Raw genomic sequence first — 14,995 nt, 5'->3', positions numbered from 1 at the left:
TGAATAAGGTTCACCTGCTGGGGGTTTGATGGATCAGCTGGACAATACAGTCAAAGACAGACTTCATTCATCATATGCAAGAATCGTAGTTGGATTTTTGTTGTCACTCGTGTTTTTGAACCAAATATTGAAAACAATTCTGACAGACTGGATACCTGGTCAGGTGTACATTACCTTGTACTCAAGCATCCCAGGACAGAGCCCTGCCCCACCATGAGCCTGGGTGGATACGTGGTTATAATATAAAAGGACAGATACTGAATATGAATATTTCATGAAAATTGAATTATAATACGAATTAGTAATAAGGGTTTCTCTGCGCCCTTATCTACCCCATACTCAAAGAGCTGCGGGCAGAGAGGGTGACAGGAGAGGATGGCACTGAAGAGAAGATGCTCGGTTTCTGGAGTCTCCTGGTCCTGTCAGTATTAGTAGGATGCATCTGCTGTGTCTTCTCGTGGATGCTCACTTACCTTGACTCGTTCCAGCCTGGTATGGATTTCCCAACACTGCAGACAGTGGCCCACGTCAGAGACGTTTAATATTGATTACATATGTCTGAATTGCTAACCCTAACCCTAGCTCAACAGACCACAGTGCCCTGGACTGTCAGTATTATTACATGCTGTGAACATAAGTACCTTTGATCACAGTTTAAAAGAGAAGGAATATTGGAAAAAAGATCAACATTGTGATATTATTTCTTCCAAACTGACCAGAAACATGCTTGTCAGACTCTCACAGCAAAGGATCAGACTCACTGTGCATGATAGCTCAGGCCAATGATGTCTGTTAGATTGTCAGTTGTTTAGTGCTTCTGTACAGTTAGGGTCACCGTCTCTATTTCAGAATAATTAATATGTGGAAAACACTAAAAGTTGATTGTCTTCCAATATTCTAGCATAATTAAAAAACTTTGACTTTAAGTACATATTATTAGTCCTAATGCCAGCATGATTCTTCATAACTCCTGCTTTGAAATACTGAACTTTAAAATTTACCTGATGAAAGATCATTTACAGTGGCACTCTGTCAGGATCATTCTGACTGTAAGATCACTGTATTAATCTGAATCCTTCTGAAATGTGCTGTGAATGAATGCTGATGCAACTCACTGTGGGAAAGCTGTTAATAAAATGAATCTGTGACACATGCAACACATTCACAGAGGAAGAGGACACAAAGGGAGGACACGCAGAGGCTGTGTTGAAGTCAGAAATCCAAATCTTTATTAAAAAACAGGCGGCGGTTACAAACAGGAAGACAAGCAGTCCATCAAACAGTCTACAGGGTCAAACATACAGAGAATTCAAACAGCAGTAAAAAATAACTGGACACTGAAAAACATAAAGCAATGTGTGACGCAATAGAAGGAAGCAGCGCAGTATATTCACTGAATTATCATCAATTACAAAAGAGAAAAAGGACGATTTCTAAGGATCATTTTCTTAAATGCAGTTAGAGTGTGGCTGGTAAAGATGGAAACATACAGAATGTAAACTGTGTGAGTTTGTGAACTTTGTTAGTAACAAATGAGGTAAAAAAAAACAAAACAGACAAAACACAGAAAGAGGCTCTCAGTATTCATTAATAATTAGAAAGAAAAATTCTGGTCGTGGATTTTTACAGTCTTAGTTCCGCTCGCTGTCATCATTATAATCATCATGATCAATGGCGAGGTCCTGAGGTGGGTGGGGCTGTCTCTGGTGATGTCACCATGAAGGAACAGCATCTGGCACGTGTTGGTGAAACATCCCAGTACACTGGTGTAGTTTCCTCTCCAGCTGTTTGACATGTGACACTTGAACATTAAGGGGAAGAAGAAGAAACAGTGTTAGGTCAGGTGACCACTTGGTTTCTAAAGTAACTGACAGGAAGTAACCAGGCCGTTAGAAATGGATGGCATGTGTTTAGAGTTACTGTAGTTGGGTAACTCTACTTACCAAAAGCAGAAGCACACAGATGAAGGATCAGATGCTGAATGTTGCAGGAACATGCTCATGTGTGGTGGTCATTCAGTGCTGCTCCGGCAGGTTAGACAGTCCAAGACTGATATGCTGCCCATCTGAGAGTTTGAAAACACACATGCAAAGATTTATTTTGTATTACAGTCAAAGTTGGATGTTCATTTTTGTCCTTTAAAAATGTTTGTGTATTTGAAAGCACTAACATTTAAGGATGACTCTAATCGTCTCTCTCTAAGAGTGTCTCCTTTAAAGGGGAGACAAGTGTATCCACTGATCCACGTCACTTTACCTGGATGATGACTCCTCCCCCCTCACTCAGAAACACTCCTAATATAACCAAGCAAATAAATAATATTGAAGATTTACTTACATCATTACAAAAACAGCAAAAACATCTCCCTTTGATTCCATTTCTCCATTCCTGCTGAACATCAGGCAACAAATATCTCAATAAATCACAGTAAAATGTAAAGCACATGTTTTCTCTGCTTTGTCTAACCTCTGCAGAGCCTCTGTCAAGAAAAACATAACTGTAAGCATAAAACAAATATACATTCATAACACGTCACTGGACAAACCTCGGTCAGCTGATTTCCTCTGTGCAGTGCAGACGAGCATCAGTCAGCGAGTGACTCTGTTGGTTCTTCTGAGGAAACACCACCGTCTCTCCACACCGTCACCATCTGTGAGCACAAACTGCTGCTCTGCTCTGCCAGCATGTAGGAATCACATATCACACACACAAGGGTGAAGAAACATCAGAGCTCAACTTTGGATACTTTAGATCTAAACAGATCAAAGCAACTCTTAGTTTCAACAATCAGTGAACAGACAAACAATGATACCAAACTGATTCTGTATGAATACAATATGGTATTTTCAATACAGCTGTCAAATTAATTTATTAAAACTAATACAGATATATGTATATTTCTTTTGATAAATTAGTTTGCTAAATTATAAGAATATATTTTTATTTTTTTTTCATTTAACAATTGCAACTGAAAGAAATTAAATATTGAACAAAAATATATTGTCACATTCTGAGCATGCTCAGCACGCTGACAGACTTGAAGTTGCTACAGATTTTAAGAAGTGATAATTATAGGGAAGAAACTTCTCTTTTTCATCCGTTTAATCAAACATTTGATGCCTCAGCTGTCTCAGTCTATAGCATTCTGCAACTACAACTAACCTGAAGCTTGGATTTGGCTGCAGGTGCCCCTGTACATCCTTCTCAGCAGCACACATGTGGGTACCATTTAATCACACTTCTTCCTGAGCTTTGCTTCATCACAAGACCAAAGGTGGCATCCTGTGTCACAGTCTTATCATCATCCAGAAGAAACATTTGAAGAAACATCATGGAAAAGAAACATTTACGCGCCTCCTGGTTTTGTTTTCTGATCCTGCAAAAAGACTGAGGACAACAAAGCCCAGAGAACACGAGATACACAACATCCAACATTCAGACTCAACAGCCTCCATAAATGAAGAGCACCAGGTTGGTTCAGTTATAGTAGATATGAGCATACTTCACATTACTGGGTATGAATAATAATGAGGAGGCAAACTTTGAAGATGCAGAGCATGATGTCCCATCATCAGACTGTAAACAAACATCCACCAGGCTTCTTTGTTGCCAAAATTGATGATTCTCCCATCAGGGATCAGTAGAGTGTAGAAGCAGCAGTCACTGAAATATTACCGTTTCAGATAAGAAATCTAGCACATAAAAGCCAGGGTGGGAGGGATCTCTGCAAACTGACTTACCTCTGCAAGTGTGAAGCTCAACAAAAATCTGACTCTCCAGTCACTGACAAACAAAAACTCCAGCTGGGAGATAGAAAACGCTGTCTGGGTCCTGCTGGATGTTGCTGGTCAGAGTCCCACATCAGCAGAGTGCTTCTTGGTCCCACTGACCCATGTGGACAGCGACTGTGGAGAACTGTTCTGGAAAACAGAGAAGAGAATTAAAATGACAAAAAGCCAAACAGGATTTCCACAAAGACTATCTTGGAATCAGCAATCAAAAAAATCACTGGTTCATATTTCAATTAAATATGACCAGGTTCCTCAAATGTTCTGATCTGATTTAATTTAATTTCCTTCACACAGCACATTCGTCCAGGCTGACAGGTAAACATAGAATTAATCTCAGGTAACATGACTCATAGTAGAGATTCAGTAAGAAAGATTGCAGGCTCTAATATTATTACCACACAATCCAAGGACACACCGACAGCTCAGATTTGTAGAACTATTTAAACAAATGTCTTCTGAATATTCAATTCAGGTTCACAGTGGGAGGGTGGGGGGGGGGGGGGGGGGGGGGGGGTCGTGGAATTTTTGAAATAAAGTCTGCAACACAGAAAGAGCTGTGATCAAGCTATTTATTACTGCGCCAACACACATCAGACATCACAGTTCAGTCATGTCAGCGCTGCCACAGAAGTGGTGCTCCTCCTCCTTTATGCATTCCAAGGAAAAGGGAGGAAGTTACAAACTGATCCTACCACACTTCAACGGATCAATGGTTAAGCTGTTTTGTGCCCTTGGCCTTATCAGCACCTGTAAAGGGAGTTGTTTTCTCAAACTGCTGACGCTGAAGTAAGTTCATCTAGTTTTAGAAACTTTCACTGAACAGTCTATAACAGTGTCACAACTAAGCATATGCATAAGCACTTAAATACTTAAAATGAGAATAACAGAACATTTCTATTACAAAGGCTAGAGCCTGTCCCAGTAGTCACAGGTAGAGCACACCTGGACAGGTCACCAGTCTGTCAGAGGACTAACACAGAGACAGACATCAGAGTAACAAATCTATTTAAAATTAATGTAAGTTTGCTGCAGCTGTATGTATGAACATGTGTTTCTGTGCTCACAGTCCACCTCTCAGGAACCTGCAGTTCACTTTTAGTCTACTTTAAACAGACCTCACAAAAGGCTGATGTGGCTGGATCAGTAGTCTGATTTAAGTACGATACCTTTGGCCAGGGATTCATCTGGTGCATCGCTTCACTGCAGTCTTACGTATTTTCCCCACACCTGAATAAAAAACACTGATATATACAAATAACAGCTTCAGCTGATGCAGCCTGACTCAATCCTAGATGTTCAGCACACAGAGACACAGAGGTACTGTTTAAAGTTTAGTGTTAACCTGAGTCACTGATCATTTGCAGTATTACAGAGTCTGGCAGTCTTTGCATGATGTCCACGTCACTGTACGTTTCTAGCTGACTCTCAGGTGTGACAGGTGTGCCAGCAGGAAAGAGTAATAATAACCTGCATCCTGAGGTTTGTCATGCAGGATTAAAGGAGCCAGGCTTTGTTCACACAGCTAGGATTGTATTTTACACTGACCCTGGGTCAGTATAAGTATCATACAGTTTAAACGAAGCACTGAAACTTGCACATATTTATTACAGATGCACTGAAGCTAATCGAGATATTTGCTGTCAGTCTGTGGCTGCGATTAATCACTTTACTGGAAACTTTATTAACTAGTAACTTCATCAGTCATGACAGAAGCTAATATTTCTGTGCTAACATCGTTTAACCAGTAACAGCTTTCCTCCAATATAAGCTAACGTTTACACCGTAACTTTAAGCTAGCACCATAAAGACGGTAAAACACGTAATAACATCTACAAATGCATCTTAAAGCTGTTATATTAGCACTCGGTGTATTACTAACATAACCACATTAACATTACTGACACTCGCTGACTTTTAATAGTCATTCTATAAATGCTGTCCGTTTAAATGGTCTTACCTGTACACACTGCATATCCACCGGATTCCAGCCAGAGTGGATTCTGGAGTCTTCCCACGCTCCTGTTAGTGATCCTCCATCTGGATGGATGAGAACAACCTTCTGAACAATCTAGCAGGAGATGGCCCATATCTATGGGACTGGTTTGTGCTAATAACGCTAATGTATGGACTGATAACAGCCGAAGCGGGTGAATAAAGTCACCCAGTCGCTAGCTGTGCCATTACCCAGCATACATCACTCCCTCCGTAAATGCAATAAACCATACAAAAGTATTGTTCTACCTGTTTTTCAGGTAGTTGTTTACATTGTATAATTTATTGTGTTCTGTATACGTCACTACAATGTGATTTGGAAAATGTCTAAATATACCGACAACAGGCACTTCCCGGCAATCTCTTCAATCGGAGGACCCTTCACGTCAATTCCCGACGCGAGAGGGGTACCCTGCGCGTCCATAAGTGCAGCAGAGGGAGCCTGACCATGCGTCACACGTTTGACGAGTTGGGAGTGAGAACGTGTTACCATTCGCTACCGCTTATCCTTTTCAGGGTCGCGGGGGGTGCTGGAGCCAATCCCAGCTGTCATGGGGCGAGAGGCGGGGTACACCCTGGACAGGTCGCCAGTCTGTCACAGGGCTAACACACAAGGACAGACAACCATTCATACTCAGTGGCAATTTGGATTATCCAATTAACCTATCCCCACAAACTGCATGTCTTTGGACGGTGGGAGGAAGCCGGAGTACCCAGAGGGAACCCACGCAGACACGGGGAGAACATGTAAGCCGGCGAGCACTGTGAGGGTCATGTTTTTTGACTTTTCCAGTGCTTTCAACACCATCAGGCCGACCCTCCTGGGTGATAAGTTAGCAGCGATGCAGGTGGATGCTTCTCTGGTGTCCTGGATTGTTGATTACCTGACAGGAAGACCACAATATGTACGTCTCCCACAGTGTGTGTCTGACAAGGTGATTAGCAACACAGGGGCACCACAGGGGACTGTCCTCTCCCCCTTCCTCTTCACCCTCTACACCACAGACTTCACTGCACAGAGACCTGCCATCTTCAGAAGTTTTCTGATGACTCTGCGGTGGTTGGATGCATCAGCAGGGATGATGAGACAGAGTACCGGGCTGTGGTCGACTCCTTTGTCACGTGGTGTGAGCAGAATCATCTGCAGCTCAACGTGGCAAAGACCAAGGAACTGATCGTGGACTTCAGGAAGACCAGGAAACACTTGACCCCTGTTTCAATCCAGGGGGTCAGTGTTGACATTGTGGAGGACTATAAATACCTTGGAGTACACATTGACAATAAACTGGACTGGGCTAAAAACACCACAGCACTTTACAGGAAGGGCCAGAGTCGTCTCTATTTTTTGAGGCGACTGAGGTCCTTCAACATCTGCCAGAAAATGCTGAGGATTTTCTATGAGTCTGTTGTGGCCAGTGCGATCCTCTATGCTGTTGCATGCTGGGGGAGCAGGCTGAGGGATATCCACGTACGAGGACATTATACTGCCACTGTTCTATCAAATATTTTAAACGGATATCCTCATATGTGGCTCTTATTGTTCTTAAAAACAAAAATAAGGTAAAAAAAAATCTGATAATTCTCTGTTTTTACATTCATCAGGCACCAATATGCCCAGATATCAAAGAGAAATTAAAAATGCATGTCATGGAAGAGTTCGGATCTTAGGAGGTTAAATATAATACATATACATATACACTGTCAAAGATAATTGTCTTTGAGTGAAGATTTAAGGTGACAGGACATATAAATAACTGCAACTTGAATCTTTACTGAAGCTCAGTATTTGACACAGAGTTCACTCACATGAATTTCACTCACATGTGCTGTACCAGTGTACCTGCACATGTGATGTCACAATAGAAGTGATTTGATTTGAGAGTTCAAACTCACTGCTGTAATAACCTATAATGATTAATATAATAACTATAGTATTGGTCATCTCATATTTACACTGACTTTAGTGAACATGAACAACATTAACTAATTGTTATTTACTAGCTAATCTTATATGTAGTGATGTGACGTTCTGTATCGAGGCTTCGAAGCCTGTGTCGAGTAATTGAGGGGGCGTTTCCGCGATGCGCGTATCGAGCCTTGCTTCATTTATGGGAGGAGCTGAAAATGATGACGTCCGAAGCCTCGCTGCCCGGCTGTACCACGTGACTGGTTCATGAAGTGGTTCGAACTTTGCCGCGAGATATGACAGCGATATAAACCCCTCAGACTTCATTCAAAAATGTGGGTGTTTGATGGAGAGTTGCGGTTAGTGAGAGTTTGGAGACAGTTTGGAGGTTTATGAGAGTGAGGAGAGAAAGTCAGGAGAGAATGGAGCCAGCTAAGAAGAGGAGCACAACTACTGTCCACACCCCAACCACACCTCACAGTAAATGATCATTTCCATTTTAAGCATTTCCAAATAATCATTTCCCATACTGCCAGTATAAATATACACAGTATGCTGCCATCACTACAATATACATGTTTTACACACTCCTTGTGTTGTTGACATTTACAGGCTGTGTGCAAAAGGCCACACTCTTCAAATTCATGCCAACTAATATTTTTACGTCCAGTAGGTCTCCTACTAGAGCAAATGAAGCTTCAAGAAGCTTTGCGCTGGGATGAACCAATTGGATGAAAAGCTTCAGTGCTTCATGAAGCTTCATCTGCCCATCACTACTTATATGACTGTTCAGTACAGATATGAAGCCCAGCAATCATGTTTTACAGTCCTGTGGTCTCAGCCTCAGATACTTATCAAATCACACAAAGCTCATGTAGAAACGAACAAAACATGTTCTCCCTCATTACCCGCCTGTTTCCAATCAGTGCACGGCCTTAATCAGGAGTCTTAATCAGCGTCACCTGTGGAGGTTGTGGCTAACAACGAACATAACTATAGGTGTTTAGGAATATATAAGCTGAAGAGCTCGGACACATAGCGAGTTTGTGCGTCATGGAGAGCAGGGTTCGCAGTGATTTGTAAAGGCCTATCTGGCGTTATAGTTAGTTTTGCTCTGACTTGTAACAAAATGTGTGAGGACTTGGCTGGAGCTGACTCGTTGCACATAGCGGACTATGCAGTTTTTGTGTTGATGCTGCTGGTGTCCGCAACCATCGGCTTACACTACGCTTGGATCGGAAGAAGGCAGCAAAATACCCAGGAATTCTTAACCGGAGATCGAAAACTCACCGCTCTGCCCGTCTCCCTGTCACTGACCGCCAGCGACCTGTCGTCCATCATACTGATATCCATTCCGGTAGAGGTAATGTGCGGGATTGGCCTCAGATTAAAATTCTCTCATTGCACTTTCATTTTTTCCTGTGATTGGCTTTCCCCGCGAATATTTGACTTTAAACTGTACTTGCATAAGTATAAGGACCTTCCTCGTGGCAATTAATACAACATTTAAGTAACAGAAACTAATTGCATAGAACTTTGAGTTTATAGTAAAAACATTCTGTTAGCTAATAAAATATTCCAAGCTGTATTATTGGAAGTATGACTTTTATATTTAAAATATCTCAGATGAAATGTGCATTACATGTCTTTACACTGACGGTAGTTTAACTGGTCCAGTCCATTTGGCCCACGATGAAAAATGAGTTTGATAATTTTAAGAAACTCCATTCTGGGTTTCTTTGAGGCCTGGGCTTTCATCATCAGAGTTCAGCCTTTAACCTATAACAATTAGAATATTCTCAAGTAACACTCAAATATGATCAACAGTTAATTACGGCACCGGCCGGAGTACCGGGAGCAGTTTGGAAGAACAAGAAGACGCGGAGACTGTTCTAGATTGTCATCCCAAACTAACTCTGTTTATTCTTTTGTGCAGCAGTTTTTATAGGCAGACAACAGGTTTCAGTTCAGACCCTGCCCACTGGGTGGGGTGGTGTCCTTCGACAGTTGGAATCCTTTGTTCAGCAAGGGCAATAAAGATACACTCACAAGGCCTATAAATCTTATACAGAGGTCTCCTACATCCGTGAGTTCTGACACAACCCAGATGGTCTTCACATAAACATCTTCTGCAAGGGAGTGATAAGTAAAAGAGTGATTTGTTGGTGTTTTCCCTCAAACCTTAGTATCTACTTTCACACCATAAAATCTTCAGTTGACACAGCAAGAGAAAATGACGGTTAACATAAAGAGCCTTGTTGAGTCACAGAATCTTCTGTCTAATATCATCAAAAAAAGTACCCAGTAAATGCTCCCATAATACTAAAATATCTAATATCCACGCTGTAATAAAAACATCCGTAATTTAAAGGGAAGAAATCAGCTTATTTGGTTTCTGGTTAAACCAGTTATGATTTATTGTGTAATAAAATGTTTGTTTGTTTTTTAATTAGACTGCTCTATGGTACAATAAATGCACCACTAGTTTGTTTGTTTTTTAAAAAAAGTCTGTTTGGATGCTGTATGAGTAACTGTCTTCTCTACCAAGTATCTGGAGCTGCGTTATAACAAAGTAACCCGTCTGCTGGTAACATTCCTCGCTATTATTCAAACAGCGAGTATGGGAGTAAGCAAGTTTTAAGACGTGTTTGGCTAGGGCCACATATCTGTAACCAGATGGCCATTTGTCCTCTTTTTTTTTTTTTTTTTTTACCACAGCTCCTTTTGTCTGGACTTGCAATTTATGCTCCAGCCCTCGCATTAAATCAAGGTATAGTCAGGCCAAAGCTGACAGGTTCAGGAAACATTACTGCACAAGTAAACTTGTGGGTACTTGAGTGACCAGTATCTTAAATGTTCCCACTTCTCTGCAGTGACTGGCTGGAATCTGTGGGTGGTAATCGTGGTAACAGGAATGGTCTGTACGGCATACTGCGCATTGGTATGGAACAACAAAAGCTGCAAAAGTCATCTCTCTCTCTGCTATACATTTCCCTTAAACTGAACTGTTTCTTGCTTTGACTGTCTGGATTTAAATGGGCTCATTATTTCAGGGTGGAATGAAGGCAGTGGTTTGGACAGATGTTTTCCAGGTAGGCTTCGACACGCAAGATTACTGTTAATGCTACATAGCCTACATAGAAGAATATCAAATGAGTCAATTTCGAGTGCCAGGACATTTGGCTTTAATTCTAAATCACAATTAAACTTGAATTCTAGTTGTAGCAGTGGGGTAAATGTCTTGATATAATCAGATTTTTATCTTCTAGGTTGGAATAATGTTAGCCGGCCTTCTGTGTCATATCCAAGTGTCTCTCCTTAGGAGTCTCTATTCTGTCCAATTCACAAGGAGGAAGACTGAACTTTCTGGAGTGAGTATAAGGGAAGAAAGTAAAGTAACTTTAAGAGCCTGCATATTCAAACCCTTGCATCTCAATACTGAGGAATTGTTTTGGCAAATTGAGTACAATTTTGCACCATAATTCAAATGATAGAAATGTACAGTACATTAAAGTGTGTATTTGAGCCCCACTGTTGGAACTGAGTGCAACAAAAGCACTGCTTTCTTTACTTGGATTTAAATCACAGTACTTGAACTAGGCACGTTGATAGACTGAACTTCTGGAAACAAATTGCTTCTGTACTATAGTCTGAAAATAAGCCAAAGAACTCTGGCTGAACCCCAATATAGGGAGTGATTGTCCAGGTAAAGGCAAACATTTTTTTTATTTTTTTTAAACCGCTCTAAATGAATAAGTCAAAACGACTCAATAGCCCAGGGGTGTCAAACGTAAGGCCAAGGGGCCATAATTGGTCTACCAGAGACTCTGACCAAAGTAGATAAGAAAGAACAATCAATTATTATTTTTTTTTAAAAGTGGGTCAACAGTAAAGACCTCCAACAATTTTTAAACTTTACACATTTCTTACATTTTAAGATGGTCCATTGATGGATTTGCAGCTATATTTAAATGTATAATTAAACTGTACAGAAAGGAAGTGACTGGTTCAGCCCATGTCTCCTGCAGTGCTAAGGCTTTGACATCCCTGCAGCAACTTCTGACATGTTTGACCATATTAGCGTACTCTAATCTACTCTTACTCGGGCTTATTTGGATAGATTGCAAAGATGCTGAATATGTTACAGTGCTGGGGTTTAAAATCACATTAACTTTTCTGAGCAAATATTATTCTGCCTTTTCACTACAGTATTGTCTTGTGACAAACACCAGGCCAGTTTTTCCTGGAAACCTCATTGACATATCTGTGTAGGCTCTTAGTCATCCATCATCAGTCATATAAGGAGTTACGGGTCATATTGATGCATTTGCGTGAAATCATTAGGGTCTGTAGTTACTGTTTTTTAAATATGAATAAAGTTGCACAATTGTCACTTCACTTTAGATGATTCATAGGTATACGGTTTTCCCAGTTTTGACTTGAACCCTCTGAGGCGGCAAACATTTTGGACCATAGCCATCGGTGGGACACTCGGCTGGACAATGACCAGTGGAACTAGCCAGACTCAGGTTCAGAGATACAACTCCTGCAAGAGTATCACTCATGCCAGAATGTGAGTCATAATTTAATGGGAGGATTTTATAACTGAAACAATACTATATCACTTAAAATGTGGAAAATTTTCAGGCTTGCATATGGAAGTGTAAAAATGTGCTAGTCAACTTTCTGCTTGTCTAATCTATTAAGTGCAGTGTACTTGCAAGCAGGACCATAGAATACTCAAAGTCTAGACTTGGTATGATTTAAGGACCCTCAGTCTTGTAACTAATGGGACCCGGATACAGTGCATCCATAAACAAGTGTAGATTTTTCTTAATGCCAGCCTGGCAAGAATGGAAATTTATCCTTTCAACTGTTTCACCTGGTCTCTTTCAGAGCTGTGTTCATCAGCGTGGTAAGTTATTCTTTGTTCCTGGGATCTGCAGTGTTTTCAGGATTGTGCCTCTACTCTTTCTATAAGGACTGATCCATGGACAGCTGGAACAATTTCTTTTTCTGATCAGGTATTGAGGTTCTGTGTCATAACTTATTCCCTTAAAGTACTAGTGGATCTGACTGTGGTTTTACAAGCAACAAGTTGATCTTTGTTTCTTCATAGCTGCTGCCATATTTGGTAATGGATATCCTGAAAAGCTACCCTGGCCTCCCAGGACTCTTTCTTGCAGCAGTTTACAGTGGCACCTTAAGGTTTTATACTTTTATTTGCTAATAAAGTATTGCAGTTTCCAACATCAAAAGCTGGGCCTCATCCTGTACTTAATGCATCTTGTTTCCTAGCTGGTTCCATCAGTTAAATGATTGTCAAATGTTACGTGAATGGTTGCAGACCTTTTAATAACTTTTATTAAGCTCAGCACAGTCTCATCAATCATCAACACATTGGCTGCAGTGACTCTAGAGGACCTGATCAAGCCAAATGTCACACTGACTGACAGACAATTGCTTTACATCTCCAGAGCACTGAGTACGTACCTGATCTGTTCACAGTACATGGTGAACTCTGTCCTTTGAGCACTGGTATGTGACTGAGGCTAAAGCTGAATTAGTTATAAATCTTCATGATTAAAATGTCAGTTTTTACACGAAGTTGTTGCAGGTTGCAGTATTGGAGGGTCGTGTGTTTCTATGGCTGGCCTGGCATCACTTATGGGACTACTTGCTCAGGTAGTAAGAATCTGTTGATACAAGTCACAACATGAAAATACATAAATCTTAAATGTGGCCTACCAAACACTTGGACTTTTTAAACATGTGCGTGTGTATATAAAGCATTTAAGGTTTCACTTAGGATGTTTTGATGAAGAATAATCATCGGTGAGGTCAGTGGAAGTCCTGTTTGGTCTGTTTGTTTTACTTTTACTGGAGAAGCACAATGTTTAAACACGTTCAATAAAGGCGCTCAGGAGGCTATTGTGGAGCAGGGAAATTATTTTACTGCTATTGTTAAATAATTGTCATCATTACCATTGCATTAATAATATAATCTGGAGTTTATATTGCATTCAGGGGTTGAACAGTGTGTCTTTCAGAAAGGCTAAAAGTCACAGGCTGACAGGAAACAGGCTTGCAGAGAGTTTGCAGAAGCAGGAAGTTATTTTGAGCAGCAGGCTAAGACGAGGCTTTAACAATGTAACAGATAGCTTTAAGATGGCCTTAAGATGTTTATGATGATGTTAATTTTGTATTTCAGGTGCAGTTATGACTATTTTATACACAATGCATATCTGTGCTTATTAAAGAGTTGGAGCTCGGTCAATTAATTGGGGGTTGGAAGCTTTGTTCGGCGCGATGTCCGGACAATCTATTGTGCAAGTGATTTGGAGCCATAGAAGGAATTGCAATACATGCTTACAAAACACTTATATATCAGGTCATTTCATATTAAGGTTTAAGTAGAGGTTCTTGGTTAAAACATTTATTTAGTAGAAGACATACACATAGTCTCCGTGAGCCTCTGGTCTAGTGAAAGGTCAGAAGTGCAACAGGTGAATTAAGAAAGAGCATTTGAGGACGAGACACAGACAGTTAGTAGGTGAAGAGGTGACACAAAGAGCATGTGGGGTCAACACACACACACACACATGAGTTAGATTTATTTAGAGGAGAGATTAGTCGTGTCTCGGCAAGAAAGAGGAACAATTCACTTTAAGACAAGAACGGAAAGTACCAGCCATGAAAATAGAAGATGATCTTCTGGGTTAAAAGTCATTGTGGTGTTGATCTGATCTATGTATAAAATGTATCTGTGACGCATGAAGGGGCGTCAGTAAACAAGCCCTGACGGTATAAAATCTGTGTATGCTTTGAGGAAGTCGGAGATCACTTGCTGTCGGCGTACAGAGTGTTCTTCCCACACGTGTGTATTCATTAAAATCATTGTTTGACCAAGAGCTCCTGGACCATGGGTGGTTTGTATTCTCCTTCCTCAATTTTGAACCTTAACACTATAACAGTGTGTCTGCAATAACTGATTATCAAACCTTTAACACAATATCACAGAGGGCCCAGAACAAATACACATGGTGTTCCAAATGCAAACACAGCGTAATCTGCAGAAACGACCCAAATCCCAGGACAAAGAGCACGTCCCTATCTGACATCCACCAGCCACAGCACAAGAAAGAGGTCCTTTAAACATGCATCCAGTTTTCTGGTGGTGGTACAAAGCACTATTGTTACCCAAGTTTTATGTGTTTGGGTTCACACTCGAAATTCTAAACTTTATTCATTAACTTTGAGCTTAACCTGAAAGGACACGTGCGCGCACCGCCTGGAATAATTTATC

The 14,995-nt window shown here is 40.8% G+C and overlaps 2 long non-coding RNA genes across 15 annotated transcripts; one reads left to right on the top strand and one right to left on the bottom strand.

Annotated features, from left to right (window-relative positions):
* Window positions 1-1,206: 1,206 nt before the first annotated feature.
* On the bottom strand, window positions 1,207-6,265 carry LOC309692558. Of its 12 annotated transcripts, none has more exons than XR_014272339.1 (6): window positions 6,121-6,265; window positions 5,749-5,828; window positions 3,163-3,920; window positions 2,546-2,676; window positions 1,944-2,294; window positions 1,207-1,801 (listed from the first exon to the last, which is right to left on the bottom strand). It is a non-coding gene; the product is annotated as an uncharacterized lncRNA (long non-coding RNA). The 12 variants fall into 12 exon arrangements; XR_014272340.1 differs by lacking the exon at window positions 6,121-6,265 and having other exon boundaries at window positions 3,163-3,663; window positions 3,741-3,920; window positions 5,749-6,032; XR_014272345.1 differs by lacking the exon at window positions 6,121-6,265 and having other exon boundaries at window positions 1,944-2,065; window positions 2,171-2,294; window positions 5,749-6,026.
* Window positions 6,266-8,604: 2,339 nt separating this feature from the next.
* On the top strand, window positions 8,605-14,966 carry LOC309692561. Of its 3 annotated transcripts, none has more exons than XR_014272360.1 (7): window positions 8,605-9,052; window positions 10,563-10,630; window positions 10,743-10,781; window positions 10,959-11,060; window positions 12,122-12,262; window positions 12,586-12,713; window positions 12,809-14,966. It is a non-coding gene; the product is annotated as an uncharacterized lncRNA (long non-coding RNA). The 3 variants fall into 3 exon arrangements; XR_014272361.1 differs by having other exon boundaries at window positions 12,094-12,262; XR_014272362.1 differs by lacking the exon at window positions 8,605-9,052 and adding an exon at window positions 10,293-10,459.
* Window positions 14,967-14,995: the final 29 nt, after the last annotated feature.

The sequence above is a fragment of the Aulonocara stuartgranti genome (assembly GCF_965226115.1).
Source record: "Aulonocara stuartgranti genome assembly, chromosome: 17".
In the NCBI taxonomy this organism is placed as follows: Eukaryota; Metazoa; Chordata; class Actinopteri; order Cichliformes; family Cichlidae; genus Aulonocara; species Aulonocara stuartgranti.
Note: the sequence above shows the minus strand (reverse complement) of the source record. Positions and strands in the feature narration are given on the sequence as shown.